The sequence below is a fragment of the Falco biarmicus genome, chromosome 2, assembly GCF_023638135.1.
Source record: "Falco biarmicus isolate bFalBia1 chromosome 2, bFalBia1.pri, whole genome shotgun sequence".
NCBI lineage: Eukaryota > Metazoa > Chordata > Aves > Falconiformes > Falconidae > Falco > Falco biarmicus.
The window spans coordinates 11,136,124-11,153,651 of NC_079289.1; the positions used below are offsets into that span (position 1 = coordinate 11,136,124).

At 46.2% G+C, this 17,528-nt stretch overlaps 1 protein-coding gene across 7 annotated transcripts in view; it reads left to right on the forward strand.

Annotated features, from left to right (window-relative positions):
• Positions 1–4,984: 4,984 nt before the first annotated feature.
• The window catches only part of FAT3 (FAT atypical cadherin 3), a 419,023-nt gene continuing 406,479 nt past the window's right edge, over positions 4,985–17,528 (forward strand). For all 7 annotated transcript variants that reach the window (XM_056328389.1, XM_056328383.1, XM_056328385.1 and 4 more), the window contains exon 1: positions 4,985–5,132. The gene's annotated coding sequence lies outside the window, so the exon portion shown is untranslated. The remainder of the gene's footprint in view (positions 5,133–17,528) is intronic.

Genomic DNA, 17,528 nt, shown 5'->3' on the forward strand with positions numbered 1-17,528 from the left:
TTATTCCTGTGCTAGCACCTGCAGGTTGCAAACCCCTCTGTGCTGACCTTCCTGCAAAGCAGTGCCATGCAATGCCCTTGAATAACATTTGTGTAGGACTTGCTTTTTGAGGAAAAGCAAAGAAAGGCCTCGAAGCAAATCTCTGGTGTCGCCACCACTGAGCTGTCTGTGCTGCCACATCACGTTTGTAGAGAAGTCTACGAGCACTGTCACTACTTTTTAACTTTCTTAACACTGTGGTAGTGTTGCCCACTGCCACAAGAAGTAAGAAGAGACAAAAAAGCTGCATGAAATTTGTACAGAAGTCCTTGGTATGACCAGGAGACTGCCTCTCTACAGGGAATCTGTTGGAGAGAAACCCACCTGTGGGATATGGGACTGTGATCTGTTCACATCAGTCTTGAGGCACTTCTGATTCAGATCTTATCTCTGAGATAAAGAAAAGGCTCTGAGCAGGAGACACCAGTGTATCTTATTCAAAATGATGGATCCGAAGCACATGGAATTTGCTAACAGTGCCTAAAGATTTTTGTATCGTTCAGATGACACATCAAATAATTATTTTAATTATTTTAAACCCCAGTTTAGTGAAGCACTTAAGCACTGTTTGGAGGTCAAACCATTCCGTATTTAAGCACGTTCTTAACCAGTTCTTCACTGAAATGACAGCTACAACACTGATCTGTAGAACATAGTCTCACAAAAAGTCACTTTGGAGTGTTAAAATTTTCCCTTTTAAAAAAAAAACAAACGAAAAAAAAGAAAGCAAAAACAGAGAGAAAATCATTCCCAGTACATATACACAAAAAACTGATGTTTTGATATGTAATCACATCCAAAGTTCAAATTTCAGGCAATTATAGTGAATATTTTTGTTACATGCTCATGCCTAGTTCTTCCCCTGCTCTCTGCTATCCAGACCTTTTACTGGTAGCAAGTCCAGAAAGGCAGTCGCAGCCCACTGAATGCCTTTTTCCATGCTGGTGACCTGTGGCCCTACAGACAGAAAGCAATTCCCTGATAACAAGCAACCTCTCACACTAAAAATCATCAGAAGTATTTTGAATCGTTAGATATTGGATCAAGGAGCCAGTGAATTATGACTGATTACCTTTTCAAAGTAACTCACACAGCAGCCCTGGGGGACAGATAGCATTAAAACATTTTCAATATGCAAATAGTCTGATACTTTGAAAAATAGCAGTGTTGCTAACATTTGGCCTGGTGAAGGAAAAAGTGTATTAATTTGCTGAGGAAACTGTCTCTAAAAGAGCGTATAAATAGCCCTTTGCATTAATTCAAAGTGAAATGTCAATGTTTCATAATTTATGATCATATGCTGAGATTCAGCTTCAATAGCTCACTACTGGTTCAGCTAACATCAGGTCTAAAACCTGCCTTACTGTCTTCTGAACCCTGAATCTTTGGGAAAACCTTTTCTTTCTGCCTGGATTTATTTTTATTTATACTAGCTGAATTATTTATGATCATTTCAGTGTAAATTACTGAGTTAAGAGAAAGTGAAATACTCTGTTGTTGCAGTGGTTTGCTCACATCTTCTTTAATCTGATCATCTTGGCAGGAAAACGAGAAGAAATTCTTCTCACTACTCACAATATGGGAACCTAAAAGCTGTTCCCTGGTCTGTGTCTGTAGAGCATGATGGCATTATTAATCAGACACGATAGTTACCGTCTTTCCATTAGTCGTTGAAGCTGTTTACCTTTAAAGGCCTGCTGCAAAATAGCAAATTATACTGAGGTGTGAAGCTAAGAGCTTGCTTTGCTCCTGGCCATCCCTGACTTGCTACCTGATTTGGGGCACCTCCATCCTGCTCCCAGTCCTCTTCTGCAGTGGTGTAAATTCTACTGAACCTGACAGATACATGACTGGTTCTGATACATGGGAGATGTCCTGGTTTCAGCTGGGATAGAGTTAATTCTCTTCTTAGTAGTTAGTGCAGTGCTGTGTTTTGGCTCTGATGTGAGAACAAGGTTGACAGGACACTCATGTTTTTAGTTGTTGCTGGGTGATGTTTATACTAAAATCAATGACTTTTTGGTTTCTTGGGCCCTGCCAGTGAGAGGGCTGGAGTGGAACAAGAAATTGGGAGGGGACATGGCCAGGACAGGTGATCCAAGCTAGCCAAAGGGATATTCCATACCATGGGACATCATGCTGAGTATATAAACTGGGGGAAGAAGAAGGAAGGGGGGGACATTTGGCATTATGGCGTTTGTCTTCCCGAGTAACCGTTACGTGTGACGGAGCCCGGCTGCCCTGGGGATGGCCGAACACCTGCCTGCCCAGGGAAGTGGGGAATGAATTCCTTGCTTTGCTTTGCTTTGCTTTGCTTGGGTGCGCGGCTTTTGCTTTACCGATTAAATTGTTCTTATCTCAACCCTTGAGTTTTACATTCCTTTCCAATCCTCCTCCCCATCCTTCTGGGTGAGGGGGAGTGAGCGAGTGGCTGCGTGGTGCTTGGTTGCCAGCTGGGGTTAATCCATGACAGGAGACAACATGATTCCTTCTGCCCTAGTTACTCCTTAGGCGTAAGTTGGGAACTGCTCACCTCCTTGAGGAAAAAAATACGGTAATGAGATTGTTACAGATGAACAAAAATGTTACATACATGCAAAATGGGCTAGCTAATCAACAGAGCTCACTCCCTGCTGGAGGAAGCTCCCCAAGAACAACAGAAATCATTACCATGCTGGTATGGTTGATTAATAAGGAAAACTGCATTATCTACTTCTACTAGTACTCATTAGCATTTATACATTGTAGCATTAACTAAATGCATGTGTAAATAGCTTTCCTAAGTGACAAGTGAGGGTGCCTGAAGGGTGCAACATGGTGTTACTGCTGCTATCCAGTCATGTGGATTTTGCATCGCAAGAAACGCCTCTGCATTGGCTAAGAAAACCAGGAAGAGAGAGCCGGAATAGGAAGGGGACACAGTGATGGCACCTCCCGAGACCTGAGACAGGTTTGCCATAAGAGCCAAAGAAAGCTGTATTCCAGGGAATATTTTAATGGGGCTCAACAGGAGATGGTGGAATATGGGATCAAATCTGGGGTACTGCTACGAGGCAGAGCGTGGGTACAGACAATGCAGCTCCTTGGAGCCTCAGGAAAACACTGTGAGGAGCAAGATCTCCCCCTCCCAAGACAAAGGTGCAGATTTGGACACCCTTCTGGCTCCCCTTAGGAAGGGGGTAGCAGAAGCAGACACACTGGGAAAGCATCTGCGTTGGCCCAGATGCTATCTGTTAGTGCCTTTTGTTCCACGATATGAATTTCTGGATAGAGGACTTTCAAATAATGTGGTTTAAATTTAGAAAGTGACCGTTCAGTTATCAGCGCAGTTGAAAATTACAATGAAAAGGAGCCCAGTACCTCCAAAATACTGGACAAAAGATGATTATCTATGTAATGTGTGTTTTCTGGAGTTCATGTGCAAGTATCAAGCACTATTTTTAGACCAGGTTTCAGGAGAGTTGTGTTTAGTTCTTGGCTCTGCCACAGACTTCCTGCATGACCTTGGGCAAATCGGTTTCTTTCTCAGCACCATCTGCAGCATCATACATTTTCCTCCCACTCTAAATTTGTCTTGTCGATGCGGATTATGAGCTTTTTGGAAGAGGACATCTCCTCACTGTGTTTATTTAGTGAGTGACACAGTGAGGCTCTGATCTTTTCTTGTGACTTCTGGATAGCTTTTTAATGCAATTGGTAATAACTTGCTAGAAAAGGTGACTCGCACAAGATCACCTTCCATGACCAATGCAGCCAGGTGGCAGGAATAAAATCATTAACTTCAGTGTAGGTTTTAGACAAAGCTGGTTATTTGTTACACATTTCCATTGCAGAACTTTTAATTTCAGCTGGTAAATTTTACAAGCAGGTTTTGTATTTATTTTCCTTCTCCTTTCTCACAGTGCAGACCACAGCCTCCTGCTTTGTGATTATTACCCTGCTCCCTGTGATTAGCGCGGAGCTGCTGGTTGGTTTTGTTCGCTCATTTGTTTTTTCACCTTCACACTAAATTACAGCAGCAGATTGACCGGGGCATGTGAGTGTTTTACAAGATCGGTGAAGGGCACTACCCTGCCAGCCCTCACGGGGACCTTCTTACCTGTACTTTGGTTTAGCAGCTGTGACCAGCAGCAAAGTGGGAGGTACGGGCAAGGTGAAAGAGCAGCAGACTAGAAAAGAAACAAAATTACCAGCACTTCAAAGCCCTTGCAGAGGAGGAATATAGCTGAAGGCAGGCATTGTTTAAAAAAAAAAAAAAAAAGAAAAAAAAAGAAAAAGGATGTGAAAGTGATCTCTCTTTTTCTCTTGAACAAGATACCTGGTCAGGCAGGGGCCTGGGCTCCACTGTTTGAGAAGGAACCGAAGGGATGATCAAACAGGTGCCTCATCACAACATCCTATTAAAACAGGCAGGCTGGGAACTTGGGCATCAGTTCAAAGACGCCGAAGGCACTGCATGCATTTCCTCGCTAGTGAAGCCAAAGGGAGCGCAGGTGTAGCTTTCGCCGCGGAGTGTCACACCATCACAGACCCAGCTCGCCGTAACGTGCTTCCAGGCAAGCGGCAACGGCGCTGGCACCCAGGCGCCCGCCGCGGCGCTGACCCGGCGCGGGGTACCCGGCTCCCCCCGCCGCCGCCGCTCGGGGTGCAGGGGCAGCCGCGCAGGGCCGGGGCGGCCCGGGGGAGGCAGCCGGGGGGCACAGGGCCAGCACCGCCCGCCAGGCAGGGACCCCCGAGGGGAGCGGGGGGGAGCACCGGGCGACCCGGCGCCTGTGCGGGGCGGGTGACCTTGGCCGAGTCCCCGGGGGGTCGGCGGGGGGCGACTTTCCGGGAGCGGCTCCGCGCCTCGCCGGGCCCGGGGCGGTGGGAGCCCCGCGGCGGGCGGGGCCGGGCGGCCGCCGTCGGTCCCTCCCCGCGGGCCGGGAGGCGGTGCGGGGCGCGCTCCCGGCAGGCTGCGCTGTGCTCGGCGCGGCGGCCCGGCGGGGATCGCCCCCTCTCCCCTCGCTCCCCGCCGCAGCCACCAGCGGCGTCGGGGGCGGCATGGAGACCCGGCGCGGGAGGCCGCGGGGCAGCGCCCGGAGCTGAGCCGGCCGGTGCGTACCCGCCGCGGCTCGGGAGCGGGGCGCGGAGGGGATGGCGGAGAAACTTTCCAAAGCCGGCGGTGCGCGGGGGCCGCGGGGGCTGCGGCCGCCACTTGGGGAAACTTCTGCCGCGGGGGCTCCGCCGCGGCCGCCCCCGCACCGCAGCGCCGGGGGAGCGGAGCCCGGCGCTGCCGCCGCGTCCCGCTGCCGCCCCCCCCGCCCTTCCCCGCCGGCGGCCGGGCGCGCTCCCACTTCGCCCTGCAAGGTGCAGCGGCTGCGCTGGGCTCGCTCCCCGCTTCGCGCCGCCTTTCAGCTGGCAGGCAGGCAGGAGCTGTGTTTTCATTTTTTAAATTTTTTTCCTCACCGCTTTTATTATTTTTTTTTTCTGTCGCAGGGAGCGGGCGAGGGGAAGAGGGGCTGTGCGTGTCTGTCGCTGCTCTTCAGCTGCAGTTGCTCTTGGCTCAGCGCGGGGACCGGCTTGCAGCTGCTTGGGCTGGGGAGAGAGGGATGTTACCGGAGGACCTGCTTGTTCGTATTTTTATCTATCTATGTATGTTGGTTGGGTTCGGGGTTTTTTTTTTTCGAATGTTTTCAGAAGGGAGGGCGCGCCTTGCCCTTCCCGTTTGCAGGCTCGGGGACACTGGCTGGCACTGGGGGAGCGCCCTGCCCCGGGGCGGGGGCGCAGGGGGGCAGCGTGGGGAGCAGCCGGGGTGCCCCGGCCGCGGGTGGTCGCTCCGGGCCCCGCGGGGCAGCGGCAGGAGGGTCCCGGTCCCCGTCCCCGCCGCGCTGCCCTGGGACAGCCTCAGCGTCCCCGGGACGCCCGCAGCTGGGACGGTGTGTGAGCGGCGGTGGGTGTGTGTCCGTGAGTGTGCGTGTGTGCAGGGCCCGGTGCGTGTCTGGGGGGTGCACGCGTGGGGAGCCGCTTGGAGAGAACCTGCTCCGGCTGGGGATGGATTAAACGTGGCTCTCTCGGCTCTAACTTCTGCTTTTCAAGGAAATAATCCAGCCTCTTCTGCCCACTTTTTGAACCGCACTGGATTATTTGCAGGAGGAACAGAGAGCCGCGCTGCCCTGAAAAACGCACCACTGGGTGCCTTTTTATAGGGTTTTGGTTTTGATTTTGGTTTTTTGGTTATTGCTCGTGGTGGCTTCGTGCCCTTGCTTTGTTGTTGGGAGGATTAAGGGTTGCTGAGTGTCCTTAGTCCTAGATCCAATTAAAATAAATGTAAGTAAATGGGACATAAGGGGAAGTCGGCGCTAGCATCCCAGCACAGGCAATAAAACATCAAGGTTGGTTAAAAGCAAGAGACTTGAGGAAACGAATGCTTTCCTTCTTACTCATTTGCTTTCCCTTTGCAGTGCTGTCAGACAGGCTTAGAGAGGTGCATCGTTTGATCAGGGTTTCGCGGATCCTTAGCCAATCTCCATCCAGCAGAAAGAAAGAATAAAATGTTTTCTGCACAGGCATTTTAACTTATCTGTCATTTAGTAAATGCTTTGCTTTATGAAATCTGGTTTGAGTTCTCAGCAGAGGAATTAAAAATCAGGACAGGGTGAGCTATGAGGAACAGAGAGCTGAAGTGCTGCACTATTTCCTAGTCGCTGCCCGAACGGTGTGCTTTCACTGAGGGTGTTTATTCCTGGTCTGGAGCAGTTGTGGAGGGGGGTATAAGCATCAGCTGGGAGAGCGGGACAGGGCAAAACAGCCTGGCTGGTTAGTTCTTGGCTGGCTTTTTTTCTTCCTGCTGATGTACAGAGAGGGCTTATCCTTCAGCTGAACAAAAAGTTACTTTTGTTACTTGGAGAGGAAATGTTGGTAGATGTGAGGGGAGAAGGAATGATTCCTCCAGAGTCCCCTTGACTTTGGAGAGTGCTGCTGACAAAGAGCTTACAGGCATGATCTTTGGGTTCATGAAACACTGGAGTCGTGTTGAGAGAGCCAGGTAGGAGCCAATGTGCTGCAGGGCTGGGAACTCTGCCTGATCCTTTGGTGGTGCTAGTGTTGTAGCAAATCAGCAGGTTGGCTGTACTTGCCTTGATGTAGCAAATCATACTGTCTTTTTCGTTACTTTTGTGCCTTTTTTCTTTAAGCTTGATTCTTAACATAGCATCTGTTGCCATCTTAATGACTGTGCTCCATACCTGTGTGCTGATGGTACGCAGGATGCTTCCTGAACTGTGTGTTACATTACCGTATAGTTACCCTGTCTGTGCAGGATAGTGGTGGGTTATAACACCACCCCCACCCCCCAGTTTCCCTAAATGCTGGCTTGCTCTCTTTCTGACACGAGGGCCTTCTGTTCTGCCAGGTTACATTGTCATGGTTCTGACCATGAAGTTGTGCTGTTGTGACCTGATGTACTCTGGTTGATGGATTCTGTCAAACACAATGAAATGAGCAATTAGGAGACAGTTAGGGTGTTTAGCCATTGCTTGTTAGGAGCAGTTTGTAGCTGCTGTTCCACTACAGATGTATTTCTGTGCTGAGTTCTCAAATGTCTTCTGACACATGCCAACTGCACTCGTGCCACTTGTATTTACAGTCAGGTTTTTCTGAAGGACAGAAAGTTGGTTAGGATAAGGTTTGTTTTAGCATGGTGTGCCAATGCGAAACATCATACTTCTGGATGCAGGTTTGAATCCCTTACAGTTTGGCAGCATTTTAAATTTCTTAACTGTCTGATGAGTATTTGGTTGCTTATGTGAAGGGTTTCACTATTTCTGCCTGCAGTTCATAACACAAAAGCTGCTGGCACTGTTAAGGCCCTTATTGTGCTGGCTGGAAGTCCCAAGGCAGAACAGGCAGTCGCGGTGACAGAGGTGAAGTTCTGGCTACGCTGACTTCAGTGGGAGTTTTGCCGTAGATGACAACGGGCCACAGCTTCAATCCAGGAGTAGTGCTCCCTTCTTTTTGGTAATCCTGGTGTATGCTCTAGGGAAGCTTTTGCTTTTCTGCTGCCACCCAGACTGTGCCTGCTAGTGCAGAGAAGATATGTGTCTCTTAGGATGTCATGCTGTGCCTTTCGCAAGCACAGCATTCCCGGGAAGGAAATCATGGCAGATACGAGTGGAAATAAAACTCGAAGTGTAGACACATGCTGACTGTCTCATTGCTCCTGTCTTGAGCCATTCCAAAGAACATGGATCAAGCACTCTGAACTGAGCAAGCTTAGCTTCTTGAGACTGCAGTGGAGCAAGCCATCAGTGGCTGCAGCCAGTGTATCCCACAGTCCCTGCTTCTGCATTTCCAAATTATCGGTTTAGTGACAGACATTCAATATGTGAAGCAACAGTACATTCATTAATTCAACCCTACTTCGCCTGTGCATGCTGAGTGAGTTTTGTGTATGTGTGTGATCTAGCGAGCTGTTCTCAGAGACACTTCATATATCCAACATCCAGATAAATTTTTATATGAAATGGAAGCGACAAATGGCAAGTGTTTGATACTTCTTTTACAACATGGAAGTTGTGTGGTGCAGAATATCAGAATTTGCATTTAATCAGTGCTGGCTGAAAGCTGGTCCAGGTCATGGCCATGTAATAAAACTGATCCTTTCAACAGGAATGCATTGCTTCAGTTTTTTATATTCAGTGGCATAGAAGAGGAGTTGTTAACATACAATAAAAGTGTTGACTGGGATTGAGGTAGTTGGTTTTTTTTAAATTTTATTTTATTTTTACAGTGGAAACACTTTGGTGTCTGTAATGCCAGTGCAGACAGTTTTCTTTTACAGTGCATTCTTTTACCAGGCATGTACCCCAGACTTTTAGGTATTTTGCCCATATATGACAACAAGAGGAAAGAAAATATAAACTAATGTGGAACTGAGTAGTCTGTCTTCCATGTGCATCCTTATATCCTTAGTTTAAGAGACTTATATACGGAGAATGTCTTAAACAGTTACAAATTATACCTTGTTAGTGTCTCTTAGCTTGTTTGCTATGAAAATTTATGCATCTACACCAAAAAAGTCCTACTTTTCATGTAATTTAGATAAGTGCATAGGCCTCATTTTGTCCCAGTGTGAAAAATTATAGATAGCATAACAGGCATAAAATCAGACCCTGAACACATACTAGCGATGCTAAAATCTGGGCGAGTGTGTCAATGGCAAGTAAGTTTTGAGCACTGTTAGTACTGTTGGGATGCAAAAGATGGCAGTGCTGTGAAGAAGGATCTGAACAAACCCGCTGAGCTGCTGTTCAAACCTCTGCTCTGGGATCTGCATGGGCTTCCAGCTTCTCGGTTGTGGGTTTTCTTTATGTGCCATTCAAAGAGTTGATGATAACCATTAACATATCCTTTGCTCTGTATCTAAACCCTAAGTACTGTGTTGTCTTCAGTGCTTGAGCTTGAGAGCTGAGCTGGGAGCTGGTGGCAGGACTTACTGGGGCCTGGACTAGAATATGCATCATGTGGTGGTTTGGGAAACAGGCTGTTCTTGGCTTGTTTTTTGCTTAGCTTTGTATGAAAACTGCAAAACACAGAGTAGTTTGGGGTGAAATTGGTGCTGTGTGGGAGTACCTCCTGATTTCACTCTTTTTTTTTTTTTTTTCCTTCTTTTTTTTTCTCCCTTCCTTGAACGAATCAAGAGCAGACCTTGATGTGAGGGATGTAGGGGTTTGTGTTGGAAAATTCTCTGTTGTCTTATTGAGCTGTTGTTGATTTTGCTGCTGTTCTTGGTATATGAGCCTGGCTACTACAATAATTATACCTAAACATGTCTGTGCCTGTACTGCCCGTCAGCCACAGTAAATCAAAGCATGGACCCTGCAGGCACTTACAGCAAGTTAACATAAAAACCACCAGTGGCTTTGCCTGGGAGAAGACAATATTTTCTTTCTTTCTCCTGGATGCTGCTGCTGCTAACTGTACATCTTTCAGTGCGTGAATGTAACTTCCTTTGACATCAGTGAGTGTTGCCTTGCTCATTACATGCGTGCCAGTGCAGCACAGGCTCTGCCACGGGGGGTCGGTGACGCTGCCCTCTGCTCCTGCAGAGTCCACTGCTCCATCCCTGGGCTGCAGAGCCAGTCGGAGAGATGCAGCAACATGCAGGGTGCCTCCTGTGGGCTGATATCCTCCTTCCTTCCCTACTGTCTGAGTGGATTTCTATCTGCTTTAAAAGGCATCTGTGACTTTTTTTTTTTTAAAGTATTGTCCATATTTTTATGTGTTTAGCATCCCATCCTGAGGTGTGTTGGGCTTTCCAGGCAGGTGACCATCAACAGTCTGAGTTAGGCCACTTTTGTCTTCAGTAGAGTGGTGGCGGCGTTTAATGCTGACTGTAGTGAGAGTTGATTTTGGGCACCTCAAGGCTCTTAAAATCCTGCCCTGCAGCATTTCCAGCTTCTCAGCTGGGTCCTGTAAAGCATCTGTGGAGGGGAAAATAGTTCTGATGACTTCCTCTAGCGCTGGTGAGAAATGGTCTGTCACCAGCCCTGGAAATGCACAACACAACTTGTCTCTGCTTGCACTGTGCAAACCGGCTGTAAATAACATTTCTTCTGTGTCTTTGCAGACTTCAAAGATTATTCCAGCTGTTGGAGGAAGCCTAGTGAGAGAAGGTAGCTGCAAGTTTAATTGTAGCTTCAGGACTTGAGCTAAATCGAAATCTAAACAATCTGATAAAAATTACAGCCACTTGAATGTTAAAGGTTAAAAGGGAGCCCTCTTCAGAATAACTATTAATGTTTTGCATCTTAAAATAAAGGAGCTTACTAATATTCCTAAATAACATTGAACATACATTATATTTTTGCCTTCGAATCATCTGAGCACTTCTCATGATAATGCAGATTAAATTTAGTAACAAGTGCATATAATGACAGTATAAATGTCAGTTTTCCTCTCAGATGAGTTGCACTGGTATCTTTTTAATATTAAACATGATTATGTGCAATATCACTTAAACAAATCCCGGCACCCATAGTCTTTAAGAGAATGTCTCTGTGTTCTGCCACAGGTGAAATTTTTTGTTGACTCTCCATATTTAAATAATTGGTTAATAATTTTGACATCTGCATGTCTGGGGTGGTGGTTTTTTTGGTGTTTGGGTTTTTTTTTTTGAAAGATGGTTTTGGAAATACTTTCATTTGTATCCTCAATGTGGTGATTAAATAACAGCAGCCTATGCTGTGGTCAGGTGAGTTAAATTGTTGCTTGCATGGCTGCATCTTTGTGGTGTGATTGCATGCGAGGTGGAGTTGCCAGCTTGTGTTGGCATGACCTAGCTTTATGGATTTTTTCACTGCAGTGCAATGCATACGATGGATACACTGGCAGTGAGTAAACCCAGAGCTGAGCTTTTATGTGGACATTTTTCCAGAGGCTTGCAGTGATGTTTTTTAGTCAAAATTCAGACACCAGTATTCACTATTAGGATCTTTAAGGGAGCGTAATTGCTGGTTTCCTTTGGAAAAGACCAGCCTTTTTCTTTGTTCTTGCACTTTGGGAAAAATATCATTTTCTGCTCTTCTTTGCCCTTGATAGTGGGTGTCTGTATTATTGTAGTGGCCTGGACCTAGAAAGAGCCTGTGCTACCCAGAAGGAAATGTTCATCTGACAAAGAAGCTAGAGGATGGGGTGGAACAACAGTAATAGTAATTATTACTATTGTTATTGTGAGCTGGAGGGGTTTTTTGAGGTTTTCATTCAGTAGCCAAAAGCCTTCAATGTTAACAGATACTGAATAGCTGGAGGGTGATGTAAGGGGTGGTTCAAAGACAAGGAGCAGCGCACTAGTAAAGCATCCCAGCACCACCTGTGCCGCTTGCCTGGAGCCGGGAGGTTGGGTAGTGCTGGAATTCCTGTGAGCTTTCATGGAGCAGGTTGGTTTTAAAGTCGTGCTATTGACCTTCCATGTGTGGACACGGCTCTCTCCAAAAGATGCTTTGGATCACTTCTGTGCATTGGACTGGGCTTGGCCAGCCTGCCTCGCTGCGCTGCAGCAAGCTGCTGGCCCGCTTCCCTCCGCTTTGCATGGCAGCATCTGTTTGAGAGGTTCTTTACCCGGCATGGTTTGTGCAGGGAATATTTAAAGATGCCCACAAGGCTCCTTTGCTGTGGTTTATTGCATTAGTAGAAAGCATTGTGGTATAGATCATTAGGACTATAAGCAAATATTCCGCGTGCTTTTATAGCCATATCGTAAGTGCAGGAAAAAGTGGCGAGACGGGTATGCTGCTGACGGGGCTTTGAGCATTGACTCTCACCAATGCGTGATGTGTCTGGCAGTGGTTTGCCTGCGGGAAAACGTACGTGGTGAGGTTTAGCTGGATTCGTGCTGGGATCCTGGTCCTGTGAGCTTGCACAGTGCATGCTTGGGCTCTGCTTTGGAGCAAACCAGCAGATAATGTAGACAGAGAGAGCCTGAGAGGCCCTGCTGGAAATGAAGACACTGGTGATTCCCTACGGATTAGTAGGGTGTAGGTGAGAAGACCTGCGTACTATGTCAAAGCAGCAGAATGCAGAGTTTTGTTTCTTTCTCTCTGCTTCCTCAGCTCTTTCCAGAAGCTGCATCCTGGAACATCCTTCCCAGTGCTGGTTCCCTCTGTTCAGAGTTGTTTAGTGACAGCTAAAATGATTCTTGAACATTAATAAGCATCAGTTGATCTACTGCTGACTTTTTTTTCAGCAGTAAAAAAGTGGGGTGTAAGTGTGGGAAGACTAAGGAGGAAGTGGAAGAGAGGAGAGGATTTCAAGTTGAGTGAGGAGTGAGTAGAGCATGCTTCTATATCTGCACATGGGTTAAGGAATATAAAATAGCAAAGGATAGGAAAAGAAACAGTGGGAAGGTGCTGGTTTCTGGTGGTGGTGACTGAGTAAAGGAACATGGAAGTTTTGGGATCCCAGACTGTGCTAAATATCTGGCTGGGGAGTGGGGAGAGGGAGAAAGATGGATAGGGAGTTTTGGCTATATTAGCTTTTAACCGGGTTTAGGGGTTTTTTAAGCCATCTTAAATACTTGAGATTTTCATCATGGCTACAACAACATAGTTAATGTCTTTGTTTGATGTTCTTAGATTGACAAGCCTAAAATGTGCTTTCAGACTTAGTTTTTCGTTAGCTCACTGTATGTGCAAGCAGATCCTTTGTCTCCGGCTGAGACTAAACCAGATTCAACTCTTATCAAAGTGTTGGTAACTTTGGGCATGTTTCATCCCTTATGATATTGGTTTGTTGTTGCTGTATCTGTAAAAATGAAGATGATGGTGATAATAATAAAAGTTTTACTACCTAGAAGCTTTGAATGAGTCATTGTTGTGATAGGCAGACAAAAGCTGAAGGAGCGTGTTTATTGCAGAAATTCACATCAGTTCTCTCGCTAACTCTTCTGAGATATTTCCTTTTAGCTTTATAACTTCTCTGCTGTGCAAGTACTTCTTAGCCCAAGCGTTTATCAAACGCATTTAGCATTCCATCACTTACAGGTATAACAGATCTATCACAGTCTGCTAGCAGTGTATGCCCTGCAAGGGGCTAGTGTGCCCAGCGTGCTGGCCTGGCTCACATCTGTATCGAGAGCGTCATTGGCAAGAGTGGGGAATCTGAAGCATCCTGCAGTGATCTCTTGTGCATATAATTTACCTTTTTCACTTCTGTTGCTTTTCATCTCTTGTGTGCTCTTGCCCCAGTGCTCAGCCACAGTGAGATGTCCTCAGTCCATGTGGCGGCATGGAAGAGAGCTAAGCCTTTTACATCAAAAGTAATTTGTCTCCCAATTGATGCGTTGCTGGAGTCTTTGGGACATCATTACTCATTTGTATAGTCCTGTTGGGTATGTCAACCCTGTCTGTTGAGGGCTGTTCAGAAACTGCCGTCAGGACCAAAACTGCTCTATAGCAGCCAGAGGTCAGCCCTCCAGTTAGTCGGTAGCTCCTGAACTCAAGTCTAGGTGGTGGCTGCTGGTGCTCCCAGGTGGCTGGGGGCTTGCAACTGTGTGTAGCTGTGTTCAGAAGGCAGGCTGGGCAAGGAGCTTGTCGTGGCCCTAAGCATGCTGTGCTTATGGCCATTCCTGCAAATGCCCTTCAGGGGTTATATGGAGATGCACATTGGCTTTAGTAGGAATCATTAAGCAGAAACGATGTAGGTCATTATCCTGTGTGGAGTGGGAGTTCTTGTGTAGTGTGTGTGTACATTGAGGATTGTGGCTGTTAATGTGCTGCATCCTTACAGAGTTTGAGTAATGGTGCTCTTAGGTGTTTTAAAGTTATTCATAATAGGATTGGCCACCTTCAGGGTGCACTTTATGCGTGGGCTATCTTTATTGTACTGATGGCGTAACTATAGTTGTTGCTGAAGGTTAGCAGAAGTCCTGGCTTGTACTGTCCTCTTGGTTAAGTAGTTCTTGGCGTTGATGGAGTCGTTTTCAATCCACTGCAGTGAAGCTGAGATTAAAATCTGATTCTTTGGATTTCAGACAAAAAGAATAGTGACTTCTTCTTGTGAGTGTTCATTTCCCTGCCAGTGGAGGTTGGATGACTTCATCTCTGCATATATCAACATGCTGATCAAGTTTCACAGCAAAGTATCCAGGGGTAACTATAACAAATATTTCAAAATGTGAGCCTGGGCTGTAATTTAAGGCCTCGCTTGGTTATACAGTTCTGAGTGTAATGGGAGTCACAGCTCAGGGCTGGATTTTCGGGTAGCTTTATCTGCAGTAATATTCAGCTGTAGGTCTATCAAAACAGCCTTCTAAAGCCAGAGCTGCCTGTGGCATGGCATTTGATCAAATGTGCCTTAATAAAACCAGTGCAAAGTTCCACATCCAAAGGAAAAGTCAAGTCTTTGAGTGTATCTCCCTTTCAGATACCTGTTAAGAAGTTATAGGGCTGAGATCCTGTGAAAATGGCAGTTGGATTAGTCCTGGACATGTTTCCCAAGGGAGATGTGGCTGGTTGGTTTGTTCTTTCCTTTTCTTTGTGGGATGCAATGAGTGTAGTAAGGCTGAAGCTTGTCTCCTGGGTGGAGATGGGAGCAGAGCATTTTGCAAAGTGATTGCTGAGCAGCTGCTATTTACACAGCAGGATTTTAAAACAAACCATCACACAGAGTTGCATGCCATACCTTGCACATGGAGGTACTTCAGCTGCTTGTTCCAGAAGGTCAACCCTAGGTGCATCTCAGAGGAATCAGGATGTTGTCGAGATCTAGATGCAGAAATGCAGTGACTGTACTTGTCTCTTCTTTCCATTGCCAGTCAGAGCCTTTTATTTGGAGTAATGCTCTTTTGTCATGAGCCAAACAAAACCACAGAATTAAGCTAAAAACATACCAGACTGTGTGTAATTTAAAACTATCAGTTAATCTGTTAATTTTAAAGAAAAGCCTTTTTCTAGCTTGCTTTCCTGTACTGATTCTTTTTTAACTCTTAGTATCTCTTCCATGGCCATTCATGAGATGACTTTGATACTAGGTCGCTGGGACAACAACGGTAATAAGAAATGTGTGCTTTGTCACTGTTTGCAAAACTGGTAACTCTTTCCTCCCTAAGAGTTTGGACCCTGAGTGGAGCAGACTTCATCACTGACTATTGTGAATATGTAAAGGTTTGGCATCTTCCGTAATATTGAGACTTTCAAATCAACCAGAGATGATAATGTAGTAGTTATGGAATGAAGAAATAAGTCTGAAGACCAACTGTTCCCCCAAGGGAACTGTTTTAACATCATTGTCTATGTGCTGGGGTTCTCCCCACTGAAACAAGAAGCTGAAGGGAAAAGTGGAAATCCTGAAACTTTAATTAAAGTTTGGGAATATTTCACAAATGCATTTGGAGAAAGATGTTACTGCCCCTCATCTTCAGGTCTTGTTGCCTTCAACTCTGCAAAATCTCTGGGGGTCCAGTTTTCAATGTGAGTGTTGGCCTGGTGAGCTTTTCTCACCCTCAGCAGTAAGTCCCAAAGCTGTGTCCCCTAGGAAGGGATTAGTAACAAGCCCTCCCACTTAATTTAAATGGACGGACTTGTGCTCCACCTGCAGTGGTACTGCAGAGACACAGAATTCTGATTTGTTCTATGATAGCTTTCTCTAATGAGTTCCCATAAAACGTTTAGTGTATCTTGGTATTCAGTGTGTGGGTGTTTCAGAAGATGAACCTTTAGAAGGAGGGAGCTTATGGAGCAGTTTGATGGGAATGACTGATAATGAGTCAAAATGCTGCTGAACTGCTGCTCCCTGGTATGGTCTATCTGGTCTTCAGAACCAGCCCCTTCTGGAGGCTTGGTTGCACTTATGTATTGGGGACATAGCTTCTGCTCACAAACACATAGTTTGTTTCACTGATAAATATCAAAAGGCTTCATGAGGAAGGATAGGATCCTTAGTCACTCCCATTTTAGGAAAGGAATCAAGGCAGAGGCAGGTGAATTGACTTGCCCCACAGCCACACAAAGGTTGGTAATTGAGTGAGATATGGGACCCAGCTGTCTTCAGGTTTCTGATCAGCAGCAGAGCATGCTCAGCAGTTTCACCCAAGAGGAAGAAGACGCTATGAGGTAGTTGCATGGTTTCTTTTGGGTACAAGCTTTTTATCTAATATAGGCGGCTGGTGGACCCAGGAGGAGACCAGTCCTGAGTAGAGTTTGGTGGTACTGCAGGCTTGCAAGCTCCTTCTGTATTGGGTGTAACCCTCTTCTCCCTTTTGCCATAGGCTGGCTGATAAACCACTTCCATTTAAACCAGTATCTAATGTACTCGCTGGTTTTGTCTAGGATCAGAACATCACAGAGATGGATCTAAGATGTTTTGTTCCACAGTATTCTGCTGCCACTATTTTTTCCTGTTAATCTATCTCAGCTGGAACCAAGGATCACCTGCATTTTCTCTGAAAAACAGATCTTTGTGATTTCAGCCTTTTGGGTTCGATCTCCTTTTGTCATTTCATTTAATTTGCACTGTTTTGGACCATTCTTGCGCAGAATGTGTATTTATGTGTATAGCAAGGAGTACATAAGGGAAGGGAGCGAAGAGGAAATCCCAGTTTATTGCCTTGCTGCTCCTGAGTACCTCCAGCAGTGCAAGCCCTGGCTGCATCCTTGACTTTGCATTGCGTTAGCTTGGCCCAGCTCTGCAGCAGTAACAAAGTAAGTAGTGTCTGTTAGGATGCTGTGCATGTTGATTTAACTCAAGATTACCCTCCTATTCTTCACTTTCCCGTAAGAGACAGTTACTAACAGCATAAAAGTACTTAAGTGGTATTTCTCTAGAGAAAAAAAGAGATTCAGATTTTCAGGTAGACAGAAGTCATCCATGAGACTTCATAGAGGTGCAGTTGATCTGAGTCCAGGCTCTGAACTCATGCACCCCATCCCCACCCTGCCCCACCTCCACGAGTTAGACAGGTCTTCTGGGCTCCTTATCATTAGCAGAGCTGGAGATAAAGGAATCTGACATATGAG